The sequence below is a fragment of the Manis javanica genome, chromosome 6 (genome assembly GCF_040802235.1).
Source record: "Manis javanica isolate MJ-LG chromosome 6, MJ_LKY, whole genome shotgun sequence".
NCBI classification, from domain to species: Eukaryota; Metazoa; Chordata; class Mammalia; order Pholidota; family Manidae; genus Manis; species Manis javanica.
Window position 1 is genome coordinate 101,536,967 of NC_133161.1, and position 14,847 is coordinate 101,551,813.

The 14,847-nt window shown below is 44.1% G+C and overlaps 1 protein-coding gene across 2 annotated transcripts in view; it reads right to left on the reverse strand.

Annotated features, from left to right (window-relative positions):
* The window catches only part of DDC (dopa decarboxylase), a 111,451-nt gene extending 96,825 nt beyond the window's left edge, over positions 1-14,626 (reverse strand). For both annotated transcript variants that reach the window (XM_036992960.2, XM_036992961.2), the window contains exon 1: positions 14,477-14,626. The gene's annotated coding sequence lies outside the window, so the exon portion shown is untranslated. The remainder of the gene's footprint in view (positions 1-14,476) is intronic.
* Positions 14,627-14,847: the final 221 nt, after the last annotated feature.

Sequence of the window (14,847 nt, forward strand, 5' to 3'; positions counted from 1 at the left end):
TAAAGGGCTCAGTCCAACAAGAGGATATAACCATTATAAATATATATGCACCCAATACAGGAGCACCAACATACCTGAAACAAATACTAACAGAACTAAAGGTGGAAATAGAATGAAATGCATTCATTCTAGGAGACTTCAACACACCACTCACTCCAAAGGACAGATCCACCAGACAGAAAATAAGTAAGGACACAAAGGCACTCAACAACACACTAGAACAGATGGACCTAATAGACATCTATAGAACTCTACATCCAAAAGCAACAGGATACACACTTCTCAAGTGCACAAGGAACATTCTCCAGAATAGACCACATACTAGGCCGCAAAAAGAGCCTCAGTAAATTCCAAAAGATTGAAATCCTACCAACCAACTTTTCAGGCAACAAAGGCATTATACTAGAAATAAACGGTACAAAGAAAGCAAAAAGGCTCACAAACGCATGGAGGCTTAACAACACGCTCCTAAATAATCAATGGATCAATGACCAAATTAAAATGGAGATCCAGCAATATATGGAAACAAACAACAACAACAACACAAAGCCCCAACTTCTGTGGGACGCAGCAAAAACAGCCTTAAGAGGAAAGTATATAGCAATCCAGGCATATTTAAAAAAGGAAGAACAATCCCAAATGAATGGTCTAATGTCACAATTATTGAAATTGGAAAAAGAAGAACAAATGAGGCCTAAGATCAGCAGAAGGAGGGACGTAATAAAGATCAGAGAAGAAATAAATAAAATTGAGAAGAATGAAACAATAGAAAAAATCAATGAAACCAAGAGCTGGTTCTTTGAGAAAATAAACACAATAGATAAGCCTCTAGCCAGAGTTATTAAGAGGAAAAGAGAGTCAACACAAATCAACAGTATCAGAAACGAGAAAGGAAAAATCACGACAGACCCCACAGAAATACAAATAATTATTAGAGAGTACTATGAAAACCTATATGCTAACAAGCTGGAAAACCTAGGAGAAATGGACAACTTCCTAGAAAAATACAACCTTCCAAGACTGACCCAGAAAGAAACAGAAAATCTAAACAGACCAATTACCAGCAACGAAATTGAAGCAGTAATCAAAAAACTACCAAAGAACAAAACCCCCAGGCCAGATGGATTCACCTCGGAATTTTATCAGACCTACAGGGAAGACATAATATCCATTCTCCTTAAAGTTTTCCAAAAAATAGAAGAGGAGGGGATACTCCCAAACTCATTCTATGAAGCCAGCATCACCCTAATTCCAAAACCAGGCAAAGATCCCACCAATAAAGAAAACTACAGAACAATATCCCTGATGAATGTAGATGCAAAAATACTCAACAAAATATGAGCAAACCGAATTCAAAAATACATCAAAAGGATAGTACACCATGACCAAGTAGGATTCATCCCAGGGATGCAAGGATGGTACAACATTCTAAAATCCATCAACATCATCCACCACATCAACAAAAAGAAAGACAAAAACCACATGATCATCTCCATAGATGCTGAAAAAGCATTTGACAAAATTCAACATCCATTCATGATAAAAACTCTCAGCAAAATGGGTACAGAGGGCAAGTACCTCAACATAATAAAGGCCATATATGATAAACCCACAGCCAACACCATACTGAACAGCGAGAAGCTGAAAGGTTTTCCTATGAGATCGGGAACTAGACAGGGATGCCCACTCTCCCCACTGTTATTTAACATAGTACTGGAGGTCCTACCCATGGCAATTAGACATAACCAAAAAATACAAGGAATACAGATTGGTAAAGAAGAAGTTAAACTGTCACTATTTGCAGATGACATGATATTGTACATAAAAAACCCTACAGACTCCACCCCAAAACTACTAGAACTGATATCGGAATATAGCAAAGTTGCAGGATACAAAATTAACACACAGAAATCTGTGGCTTTCCTATACACTAACAATGAACCAACAGAAAGAGAAATCAGGAAAACAACTCCATTCACAATTGGATAAAAAAAAAATACCTAGGAATAAACCTAACCAAAGAAGTGAAAGACTTATACTCTGAAAACTACAAGTCACTCTTAAGAGAAATTAAACGGGGACACTAACAGATAGAAACTCATCCCATGCTCATGGCTAGGAAGAATCAACATCGTCAAAATGGCCATCCTGCCCAAAGCAATATACAGATTTGATGCAATCCCTATCAAATTACCAGCAACATTCTTCAATGAACTGGAACAGATAATTCAAAAACTCATATGGAAACACCAAAGACCCCAAATAGCCAAAGCAATCCTGAGAAAGAAGAATAAAGTAGGGGGGATCTCACTCCCCAACTTCAAGCTCTACTATAAAGCCATAGTAATCAAGACAATTTGGTACTGGCACAAGAACAGAGCCACAGACCAGTGGAACAGATTAGAGACTCCAGACATTAACCCAGACATATATGGTCAATTAATATTCGATAAAGGAGCCGTGGACATACAATGCGGAAATGACAGTCTCTTCAACAGATGGTGCTGGCAAAACTGGACAGCTACATGTAGACGAATGAAACTGGACCATTGTCTAATCCCATATACGAAAGTAAACTCAAAATGGATCAAAGACCTGAATGTAAGTCATGTAACCATTAAACTCTTGGAAAAAAACATAGGCAAAAACCTCTTAGACATAAACATGAGTGACCTCTTCTTGAACATATCTCACCGGACAAGGAAAACAACAGCAAAAATGAACAAGTGGCACTATATTAAGCTGAAAAGGTTCTGTACAGCAAAAGACACCATCAATAGAACAAAAAGGAACACTATAGTATGGGAGAATATATTTGAAAATGACAGATCCGATAAAGGCTTGATGTCCAGAATATATAAAGAGCTCACATGCCTCAAGAAACAGAAGACAAATAACCCAATGAAAAAATGGGCAGAGGAACTGAACAGACAGTTCTCCAGAAAAGAAATACAGATGGCCAACAGACACATGAAAAGATGCTCCACATCGCTAATTATCAGAGAAATGCAAGTTAAAACTACAATGAGGTATCACCTCACACCAGTAAGGATGGCTGCCATCCAAAAGACAAACAACAACAAATGTTGGCGAGGCTGTGGAGAAAGGGGAATCCTCCTACACTGCTGGTGGGAATGTAAATTAGTTCAACCATTGTGGAAAGCAGTATGGAGGTACATCAAAATGCTCAAAACAGATTTACCATTTGACCCAGGAATTCCACTCCTAGGAATTTACCCTAAGAACGCAGCAATCAAGTTTGAAAAAGACAGATGCACCCCTATGTTTATCGCAGCACTATTTATAATAGCCAAGAATTGGAAGCAACCTAAATGTCCATCAGTAGATGAATGGATAAAGAAGATGTGGTACATATACACAATAGAATACTACTCAGCCATAAGAGGAGGGCAAATCCTACCAATTGCAGCAACATGGATGGAGCTGGAGGGTATTATGCTCAGTGAAATAAGCCAAGTGGAGAAAGAGAAATACCAAATGATTTCACTCATCTGTGGAGTATAAGAACAAAGGAAAAACTGAAGGAACAAAACAGCAGCAGAATCACAGAACCCAAGAATGGACTAACAGTTATCAAAGGGAAAGAGACTGGGGAGAATGGGAGGGTAGGGAGGGATAAGGGCTGGGAAGAAGTCAGGGGGTATTATGATTAGCAAGTATGGGGGGGTGGGAGAAAGGGGAGGGCTGTACAACACAGAGAAGACAAGTAGTGATTCTACAACATTTTGCTATGCTGATGGACAGTGACTGTGAAGGGGTTTATAGGGGTGACCTCGTATAGGGGAGAGCCTAGTAAACATAATATTCATCATGTAAGTGTAGATTAATGATCAAAAAAAAGAAAGAAAGAAAGAAAAGGGGGATTACTCCCTGATAGGATAAAACTAATTGTAAATCAATGATTAATGCATGCTTTAATTATCTTTAGTTTTGACCCCTTAAAGGGTGTCAGATGATCGGCTATGGAGGTACATTTTTCTGATAATATTCCTTTTTCTTAAAAAAAAAGCAGTTCCTGTGTGGTGACCTCCAATGAGTTCTACACAATGGTATAAACAGCATATAAAAGTGTAGGCAAAGGGTCTATTTGTGTTTATACAGAGGATCAAAGCCTAATTTGGCTACCCAGAAAATGAACTAAGATACAATATGAAAAAGAACTTCCAACATCAGCACTCTCTGGAAGACTCATACCAGAAGATGATCATCAAAAAACCCCAACAAAGATCCACGCGCTGCTACAGCTGTAGAGGCACTCATCCCACTGGTTCCTGGACTTTCCATGGGAATGAAGAAGGAGATATCTAAGCTGGCCTGTGCATACAGTAAAACAACAAATTTGATTGGATCGATACTGTTGGAACTCAACCAAGAATTAGGAGAAGTGCAAATTGTAGCGCTCCAAAATCTTATAACTATAGACTATCTACTGTTAAAAGAACATATGGGATGTGAACAGTCCCCAGGAATGGGTTGTTTTAATTTGTCTGATTTCTCTCAGACTGTTCAAGTTCAGTTGGACAATACCCACCATATCACAGATAAGTTTTCACAAATGCCTAAGGTGCCTAACTGGTTTTCTTGGTTTCACTGGAGATGGCTGGTAATTATAGGTCTGCTTTGGTTATGTAACTGTACTACTATTATCTCAATGTATGTGCGCAATTTAATTAGTAGTTTAAAACCTATACATGCTTAAGTTACTCTACAAGAAGATATGTCAAAGAAATAATCAACCTTCCCATGTTTTCTTCCGCCTGCTACTTCTATAGCTTTTCTTCTTCCTTCCTAATTACAACCCTTAAATAGAATTCATGCCTCATATCGAATTTACTGAGTATCATAATTCTTCCAAGTGGTAAAGATACCTCAAGACAAATGCTGGGCATAAAAGCCACAGGGCATAAATATGCAAAGAAGTAAAAAGCTAACCTTTTCAAACAATAAGGCTTCTCTCTCACTTACCAACTTTACATTTCCCTGTATGGCCCTGGAAGATGACTGGTTAGCCAGAGATGGATAAGATTCCTCAAGGGAGGAACAACCTAAGACAGGCATAGTCACAGGGGGCCCATCAGGTGAGAAATTGAGAATCAACAGAGGTCAGGCTTAGAACCTCACCCCCCCTGTGTTGAGAGAAATCTTCTGCATCCGTGGATGTTTTATTGCCCTTGACTAGCTTGGATTAACACTTAGTCCACAGGCGCACACCTGATCATCTACCTTTGCTCTCCTACAACACTAAATTATGTTTTCTACCTTTATCTTGCATCTACCTACCACTTTAGCATTTTATTAAAAATAATAATAATAAAGAGAGAATTGTGGTATCCACATATAAATCACGTATAAAAATCAAACAAATATTCATATTTGAACTGATTGTTTATAGTTCATAATGCATGATCAAAACCAAAAGTTTCTGTGATGACTGCCCTTGTACTGTTCACCATGTAACTTATTCACTATATAAGAATTTGTTCTCCATGTAAGAACTTGTTCATTGTGCTTCGGAGGATTGGAGACTGGTGAGGGTTGGGCTTGGGGTGGATTGGTGATTGTGCATTGAGCATTGACTCACCTATACAGAATTTTATTGTTGTTAACAACCATTTGATCAATAAATATGAGAGATGCCCTCTCAAAAAACAAACAAACAAACAAAAAAAGTGCAGACTTCCAATTGTAAAATAAATAAGTAACCGGGATGTAATGTATAGCATAAGGAATATAGTCAACATATTGTAACCACTTTGTATGGTGATAGCTGGTAGCTAGAATTATCATGTATATAAATGTTGAATCACTGTGTTGTACACCTGAAACTAATGTAATACTGTGTGTCAACTACCCTTCAATAAGAAAAAAATTAAAAAAAGAATAGATATTTAACGTTATCAGTAGCTTTTCTGTATCAAAAGAGAAAATCATATGGTTTTCCTCCTCTAAACTGTTAATGTAAGGAATGACATTAACAAATTTTCTGACTCTCAAATATCCTAAAATTATGGTGCACTAACATTTCATACAGAATTTTTACCTCTAGCTCATGTTGTAGTTTCACTTTGTAGAATTATCTTTCTCTAGTTTTAGTGCCAGATTCTATGGTTTCAAAGACCAAGGATAATTCCTTCTTTTTTTAATTCTCTGAAACAGTTTGGATAGTTCTGAGATTTGGAATTATTCAATCACTGAGTGTCAGAAATCATACATAAAATCATTTGCCACTTACTCCATTTTTTGAGGAAATATTTTAAATGAATCAATTTATTTATTATAAAACTAGTCAGGATTTCTATTTCTCCTTGAACCCAATCTGAAGTAATTTCACCAAATGTTTTAATTTAATGCAAGGTTTTTTTAAAAATAAAAAATAAAAAATATATTCTCATATTTTTGCTTTGTTGGATCTATAATTACTTCTCCATTTTCTACAATAGTATTTATTCCCCTACCTTTTTTATCTTTAGTTAGTATTACCAGAACTATGTCTATTAATAATAACAAAAAAAAACCTTGGTTTTATTGATCTTCCCTAGTCGACCTTTTGCCTATGTTTTTTCTGTTGTTTTTTTTTTCTGAAGTCTTTATTTAAGCAATTATCTCATTAATTTTTGACCGTTCTAACTTTCTAATGTAAGTATTTAAAACCATATGCTTTTTACTACGTACTGTTTTCAATACATACCCCAAGTTCTAAAGTTTAGCATATTTCAATATCATTGATTTCTAAGCATTAATTTCTATACCATTTTTTCTTTGCTGTAAGAGTTATGCAGTAGCTTTCAAAAAAAGTCCAGACATACATAGCAATTTTTACTTTTGTTTCACTTCTAATTTAATTAATTGAATTGAATTGTGCACAGAGAACATCTATTATGATAGATAGCAGTTCTCTGAGAGCAATCCATAATGCAAGTCTCAACATCTACATCCTCAATTTTTGTGAACATTTCATGTGCACTTGAGAAGAAAGTGTATTTTTTAATTATTGGGTGCAGGTTTCTTTGTATGTCCAATAAACCAGAACTGTTACTTATTGGATTTTTTAAAATTTTATAATTATTTTGTTACCTTGATCTGTTTGCTGTCATTGCTAAAGATGTGTTGAAATCTTCCACTAAGATGGTGAATTTGTTTCTCCCCATAGCTGTGCCACGATTTGCTTTATCTGAGGCCCTTCCATTATGTTTGTACATGTTTAGAACTGCATTATTTTCTTGGTGGAAGGAACCTTTTATCGTGTTCTGTAGTAATACATTAGCAGTGTGCTTGCTGGTGACGGGTCAGAATGTGGACGGGCGGCTGCTCTTCCTCAGTCCCAGGGACAGTGGGCGGTCATGAGCCCCTCCCCTTCTGCTGGGGCAGGAGTCGGGTGAGGCAGAGCGGTGGCAGCCTGTGCAGATGCCTAGATGTCTCTACACAGTCTTCAGCAATTTTCAAAAGCCTGAATGTTATGAAACATTTTCTTCATTTCCAAATGTCATAAATGCACTCTGTGAGGATGTCCAGAGGGCATCTCTGTCCTGCGTGTTCATCCAGGTGAGCCCAAAGCACAGGGCTGGACCCTGGACTAACTGACTGCCACAGTAAGACTGCCGCTTCTCATCTGACCCAACACATGGGGTCGCTAGGCTAACCGAGAGTGAGCCAGGGTCCTCAGGGGTTCAGCCTGCTCTGCTGCAAGACCCTCCGAGCTGGGAGCGCTGGGACCCCCCAAGGCTGTCACAGAGATGCTTGCCTGGAAGACGATGCCCGTAAAGCCCTCACACCACTTGGAGCTTCCACCCCATGTCCATCCCTGCATGCGACCACTTCCCAGTTGTCCCCTAACACTTCCTACTGCCCACCCTTCCCATCCCCCTCCTACCAAGGTCCTCCACCTCTGGTCCCGTCTGCCCCTCCAGACTCTACACCCACACGGTCTGCCCTACAAGGGTCTGATTAGCCCCTCTGTGACGTGACTGTCATGCTTGCACATGGAAAGCACTTTAGAAATGCAACACTGCCAGAGTGGCAGAAAATGCCAGGTGGCCACAAGGACGATCTGAGTTCTAACCTCAAAGTCCCTGTGGCTTGCACCACCATCGCCTCTTCCTTCTTGGTTTTCTCACTGGTGAGCTGGGGATATGATCAGGATCCAGAATGTGAATCCCAGCACACACTGAACACTCAGAGGTATGCTGTTTTAACTCAAGCTAGAGGTGATGAGGAAATATACAGAAAGTTCTCAAATCTCTCCAGCCTCTGGGTTTGGTAGGAAGCCAGGAAAGCTAAGAAAGTTAAGGAAACAAAGTTTCTGTTAAGGCTTCCAGAATATAAAGGAATCACAAGGTGCTTGGGTGCTTGAAATTGAAACAATGTAACAATGTATGCCGCCCCCACCCCACACCAGGACTCAGTGGTAGGGAACAGCTTGTTAATCATAGTCATGGAAACCCAATAGTTTATAATAAGGTATCTGGGTAACCTTTACAGAAATGGATTGAAATATAGCTAGCATCCTGAATACACCTATAGTGACTTAATAGCTCAAAGTGCAACAGTTTCTGGGGACTGACTCCCCCCCTTAGCTTTGTAGTAAATGTATAAAAGGCATGGGCCTGCTGTACTCAGGGCTCAGACCTTTGGAGATCACTCTCCTCTGAACCTGCCAGTGTAAAATAAGCCTCCACCCTCCAAGATCTCTGAGTGCTGCTTGGTTCTTCCGACAGTGATCCAGTCCAGGTTTTCTGTTTTTCTGTAACATTTGGTTCCCTGACCAGGAAACACAACCACACTGGCCCATTGTTACCACTGGTTTGGGACAACTACGGTGGGGTGGTGATGGAACAGGCAACCACAATGGCTCCCTGCCTTTGGTAGTATCCTGCCCAGACACCTCGGACCAGCCCCCTGCCCCACTGTTTCTGCTGGACTCGAGGAGGTTTGGCAGGTGAGGACCTGGTTCCCATGTTGGATAACACTAAGGCCTTGGGGCCCTGGACCCAATCAGAACTGCCCTTTGGGGTGGAAGGGGAGCCTGATCACCTCCTGGAGACCTCTTAGAGGACTCACAGGTAGAGATTCCTGGGGGCGGGAATGTTTAAACTCTGGTCTGGTGTGTGAGTGACTGGGCAGGGCAGCTGAAGACATTTAGCTTGCACCGAATCGGTGATTCCATGGCCTGCGCCATAGAATCTGAGTGGGCCCTCGTCCACATTCGTGGTCATCCACCACAACATAACGGTGACTCAGCTTTGGCTGACCTGGCCTGGGACTTAGACAGGTGCCCCTTAGTCAAGGCTGACCAAAGTCTCTGAGAGGAGCATGAACGGATGGGCATCTGACTGGTCTCCTCTCTAGAGGAGGCACCCCCTCCTTGTTTGTCTTTGCAGCACCGTCTCATGAACACATCATGGAATTGGGGCACAGCAAACCCACAGTTCTTAAAACCATGATCAAAAATTTCAGAAAGAGATTTCAGGGAAATTATGGAGTGAATATAACCCTGGCAAGTTAAGGACCTTGTGTGAATCTGACTGGCCCACCTTTGATGTAGGGTGGCCTCCTGAGGGAACCCTAGATGTCCCAACAGTTCATCGAGTCTGGCGAGTCATCACTGGAGATCCAGGCCACCCTGATCAGTTCCCATACATTGACTCCTGGTTAGGAGTCGACCAGACCCTTCCATCTTGGGCGCGATTCGCTTGCAACAGGCAGGGACAAAGTAGTCTTCCTACAGAAGCCAGTGACCCAGAGGAAGAACCAAGATCGCCCCCACCTTATGCGCCCCCAAGGCCGTCAGCACCCAGCCTCCTGATACCGGACACTCTGCCACCATCGGTCTCCCCACCACCTCCAGGTCCGGGGACCCACTCTCCCCAGACCAGCAGCCAGACTGCACCCTCCATGCCAGTAGGAGAGACGAGGGAGCCTGAGAAGCGTGATGAAGACAGGACCATCCAGCCCCGCCGGTCCACGCTTTACTAGCAACCCTTCTAACAGAGAAGTTCAGGCAGACAGGGAGGCTGAAAAGGAAATTTAAAAAGAAAAGGCCAGCCTCCTGGCAGCTGCCTTAAAAGAAAAGAATGACCAAAAGGCAGAAAAAGCTTGCTGCCAAGAAGGGGGGAAGCCTAGGACCCCCCCAGCCAGGGAGCAGTGTGCTTACTGTGAAGAGAAGGGGCACTGGGAGAACGAATGCCCCAACCGAGGCAAAGCTCTGAGGCCCAGTCACTGCCGGGAGGAGCCCACGGGGAAAAGCTCACTGGCCTGGCAGGAACAGACTCAGCCTGACAAGGACGGGCTCTCTCGCTCTTGGCCCCGTGAGCCCACAGTCAGAATGAAGGTGGGGGGACAACACATGACTTTTATGGTCGACACAGGGGCAGAACACTCTGTGGTCACCCTCCCTGGAGCCCCCTTCAGCAGAAGGGCTGCAACTATCCTCAGAGCCACCGGGTCAAAAGAGTCCAGCAGCACTTCTGCCAAGCCCGTCAATGTGAACGTGGGGGCCACAGGTCCGACATAAATTTCTCTACCTACCTCCATGCCCCATTCCCCTCCTCAGCCGAGATAAAATTTCAAAACTCCTCATCCTGGCAATAACCACACCCAGGGAAGAGGAATGAAGGCTGTTCTGTGCCCAGACCCCCTCAAGTAGCCCACCTGAATTCAGGGCTGCCTTCCCCTCAGTATGGGCTGAAGACAACCCACCCGGACTGGCCCATAACCAAGCCCCTGTCATTGTAGAATTGGCTCCAGGGGCCCAGCCATGGAGACAGCAGCAGTACCCCCCTCACAAGAGGCAAAAGCAGGCATCCAAGAACACCTGTCCAAACTCAAAAAAGCAGGCATTATAGTTGAGTGCCAGTCACCCTGGAACACCCCATCCCTACCAGTCAAAAAACCAGGAGGAGGGTATCGGCCGGTCCAAGACCTGCGAGCCATCAGCAAGGTGACTGTTTTTCTGCATCTGGTGGTACCAAACCCATATACCCTCCTCAGCCAGATGGTTAACTTGCCTAGACTTAAAGGATGCCTTTTTCTGCCTCTGACCAGTCCCCCAGAGCCAGCCTTTGTTTGCCTTCAAATGAATTAAACTGGATACTGGGAGGCAGATGCAGTTAGCATGGACGCAGCTTCCACAAGGGCTCAAGAACTCATCCACTCTCTTCGGGGAGGCATTGGCTGCAGACCTTACCAGCTTTCTGAGGGATGCCACGTGCTGAGCCCTCCTCCAGTAAGTTAGATGACCTCCTCCTTGCCAGTGACACCCAAGGAAACCATACAGAGGGCATGAAGGCCCTCCTGCAACTCCTGTTAGACTCAGGATACCGAGCCTCATGGAAAAAGGCACAAACCTGCCAGCAGCAAGTCCGGCACTTGGGCTTCCTCCTCACCCATGGAAAGAGGGCACTAGGGCCGGAGAGGAAAAGTTCATCACCTCCTTAGCCCAGCCCCAGATGAAGAAGGACCTATGAGAGTTCCTGGGGCTGCCGGGTTCTGCCGAATCTGGATTCCTGGATTCTCAGCAATGGCAAAACCCCTCTACAGCCTCCTAGGGGGGCCAGACTGAGAGCCCCCCATCGGAATAAAAGAGGCAAAAACCACCTTCCTGGAAATAAAGGTTGCTTTAGGACAGGCACCAGCCCTAGGCCTGCCAGATAGAGAAAAGCCCTTCAATCTCTTCGTACATGAAAAAGAGAAGGTGGCCCTCGGGGTTCTCACACAGAGGTTGGGCCCTGGCAGCTGTCCGTCGCATACCTGTCAAAGTTCAGCAGGATGGCCACCGTGCCTCAGGGCGCCGGCAGCCACAGTTCTACTCATTAAGGAGGCAAGCAAACAAACTTATCCTGGGACAAGAATTCAATTGTACATTGCAAAGGAAACGACCCTATAACACAGGGAAGCAGCTAAAGCAGCCGCCAGTAAAAACTGCACTGGAAGCCCTCCTCAAGAAGCAATACTACATCAGTCGGTTGCCAGCACTGTGCTGGGCAACAAGTGGGTGGTGTATGACTTGTGCCAGGAATAAGGCTCGATCTGCACCATGACCCCTGCCAGGTGTTCAAAGGGCAGGAGTTTCCCCCTTTGAAGACCTAGAAATAGACTTCAGAGATGTCCAGCCAAGCAGAGGACTCAGATACCTCCTAATAATAGTGTGTACATACTCTGGGTAGGTCAAAGCCTTCTGACCAGGACAGAACAAAGCTGGGATGTAGCCAAAGTTCTCCTGAGGGATATAGTGCTCCAGTTTGCCCTACAATCTACAATTCACAGTGACAATGGACCTGTATTTGTAGCAGATGCAGTACAATTTTTAACCAAATCTCTCAACATCACCTGGAAACTCCACACCGCCTATAGCCCCAGAGTTCAGGAAAAGTAGAGTAAATGAATCACACCCTCAAGGGAACCCCAGCCAAGTTCTGTCAGAAAACCGGCCTCCCATGGCAGGACCTACTACCTTGGCCCTCCTGTGTGCCTATTGCACACCTGGAGCAGAAGGCCCCCCTTTTAAACTAGTGTATAGGTGGCCCCCACCCCCATGTCTAGAAAGCCTTCCAAGAAACCTACACCAAATAAAAAATAAGGGAGTAAGGGAACAGCTCCAAGCCTTAGGAGCCACCCTAAATAAGTTACAACAATACATCATAGAAAGAACCCCAATCTCCTTGGGAACTCCAGTATATTCCTTCCAGGTAGGAGACTCAGTCTGGGTCAAAGGAGTAAAAAAGGACCCCCTCAAGCCTCAATAGACTAGGCCCCACATTGTAGTTCTAACCATTCCTACTGCTCTCAAGGATTCAGGCATCACTCGGTGGGTCCGTCATTCCAGAATAATGAAGGCCCATCATTCTAATGAAAAAGTACATCAGTGGAGAGCCCAGCAGCCAGACCTCAGGAATCCCCTCGGCCTCTGCCTCCAATGATTACCCTCTGACTAATGAACACCTGCATACCATGGACCCTGGCATTGGCCGGTGTGGGCTCTCTCATCCTGGGGATTGGACTCTCCGCTGCTGCTGCTTCTAGTTAAACTGTGCCCCACAGAGTTGCCTTTTCCATTGTTTACTGGGTAATCAATTGTAAATCGGGCTACTGCGCTTGCTTGCCTCTTTTAACTTCAGCTGGGGCCTCAGCCTATCTAACTTCTCCCCAGTACTTCTCTATAATGTTGCCTCTATACCTGCCCAGATGGCACTGGGACCGGAGCACCCTGCATTGTACAATTTTACACTGTCATCAAGAAAATTCTATCATATAAACCAAGATGATGCCCTCTAAAATGAATTATTTAAGGGGGCATCAAAAAGGGGGGAATTATAGGAAATATACAGAAAGTTCGCAAATCCCTCCCCCCATCCGGGTTTGGTGAAGCCAGGAAAGCTAAGGAAGTGAAGGAAACAAAGTTTCTATTGGCTTCCAGAATGTAAAGGAATCACAAGGTGCTTGGGTGCTTGAGATTGAAACAATGTAACAATGTATTCACCCCAACCCCACTGGGACTCAGTGGTATGGAACAGCTTGTTAATCATAGTCATGGAAGCCCATTAGTTTATAATACTCCATCTGGTAACCTTTACAGAAATGGATTAAAATATAACTAGCATCCTGAATACACCTATAATGACCTAACAGCGCCTACTGCAACAGTTTCTGGGTGCTGACCCTGCCCCGCCTTAGCTTTGTAGTAAATGCATAAAAGGCATGAGCCTGCTGTACGGGGGGCTCAGACCTTTGAGGATCACTCTCCTCTGGGCCCATGGGCATAAAATTAACCTCCACCCTCCATGATCTCCGGGTGCCGCTTGGTTCTTCCGTCAGTGATCCAGTCCAGGTTTTCTGATTTTCTGTAACAGAGTGAGAAGCCATGATTTCTGCTCAAGACCTGTGTCTCTTGTGCGATGGTAATCTGCACAGCAAGTGGGCAGGGAAGACCTGTCATTCTCAAAGCACACTGCCTCCAGAGGCTCTGATGTACCTCTGTGTAGACACCCTCTGTCAGAGAAAGAGAGCCTTTCACAGGGTTGCACATGTTATCAAGGTAGAGAAGAGCTAATGTATTAAATCTCCCATTTACCAGATAATTCCATACATTATGATTTAACCCTCTCAAGAACATGACAAGGCAGCCCCTTCTAAAATCCCCATTTTAGAGAGGAAGCAATGGGCTCCAAAGCACCTTGGTGGTATGTGGCAGAGAAGTGGACCATGTGCACCTCCCTTGGGTGTAAAACAGCAGTCAGAAGGCATCGCCAGCCCCTGCCGTCCGCACCCGAGCTGCACAAGGGACAGCAAGCGCTCGTCAGAGGAGCCCGGCCACTGCGGCCCAGACACCTCTGCCCAGTAACGAGCTCCGGCCCTCAGGGGAGTTAGCCTTTAACAGACATTCGGTACTTTGGGCCTGAACGTCAGGCAGACGTGTTCCGTTTCCAACAGCAACAATGTACATATAAAACCAGGCACTTACTTGCTGGAACATCTAGCCCCTTCCGGGTCTCCTCCTCTGTGAGAGTCGCCAGCTTTGGGGGTTGAGGGAAGTGGGGGGCAGGGGAGCAGCTGGTGCCCAGGCAGTCACTCTTCCTGCAGCTCCAAATCTGCATGCTTCCCTGTCCTTGCATTTCAGCCTCCAGGGCTGGTTAAACATTAATTTCTGATGGTGATAAAGGTCAAGGAAATCTTGAGAGACCCAGAGGGAGTAGCCCATCTCTGGGGAAGCTGGGAAGGCTCCTTCTGGAAGCTCTGTTTCACCCCAAACACTGGCTGCTTGGATCTTTCTTACTCCTAAATCAGCCACTAGAATCCTACATTTTCCTGAAGAACCCCAATTTCAGTATTTCA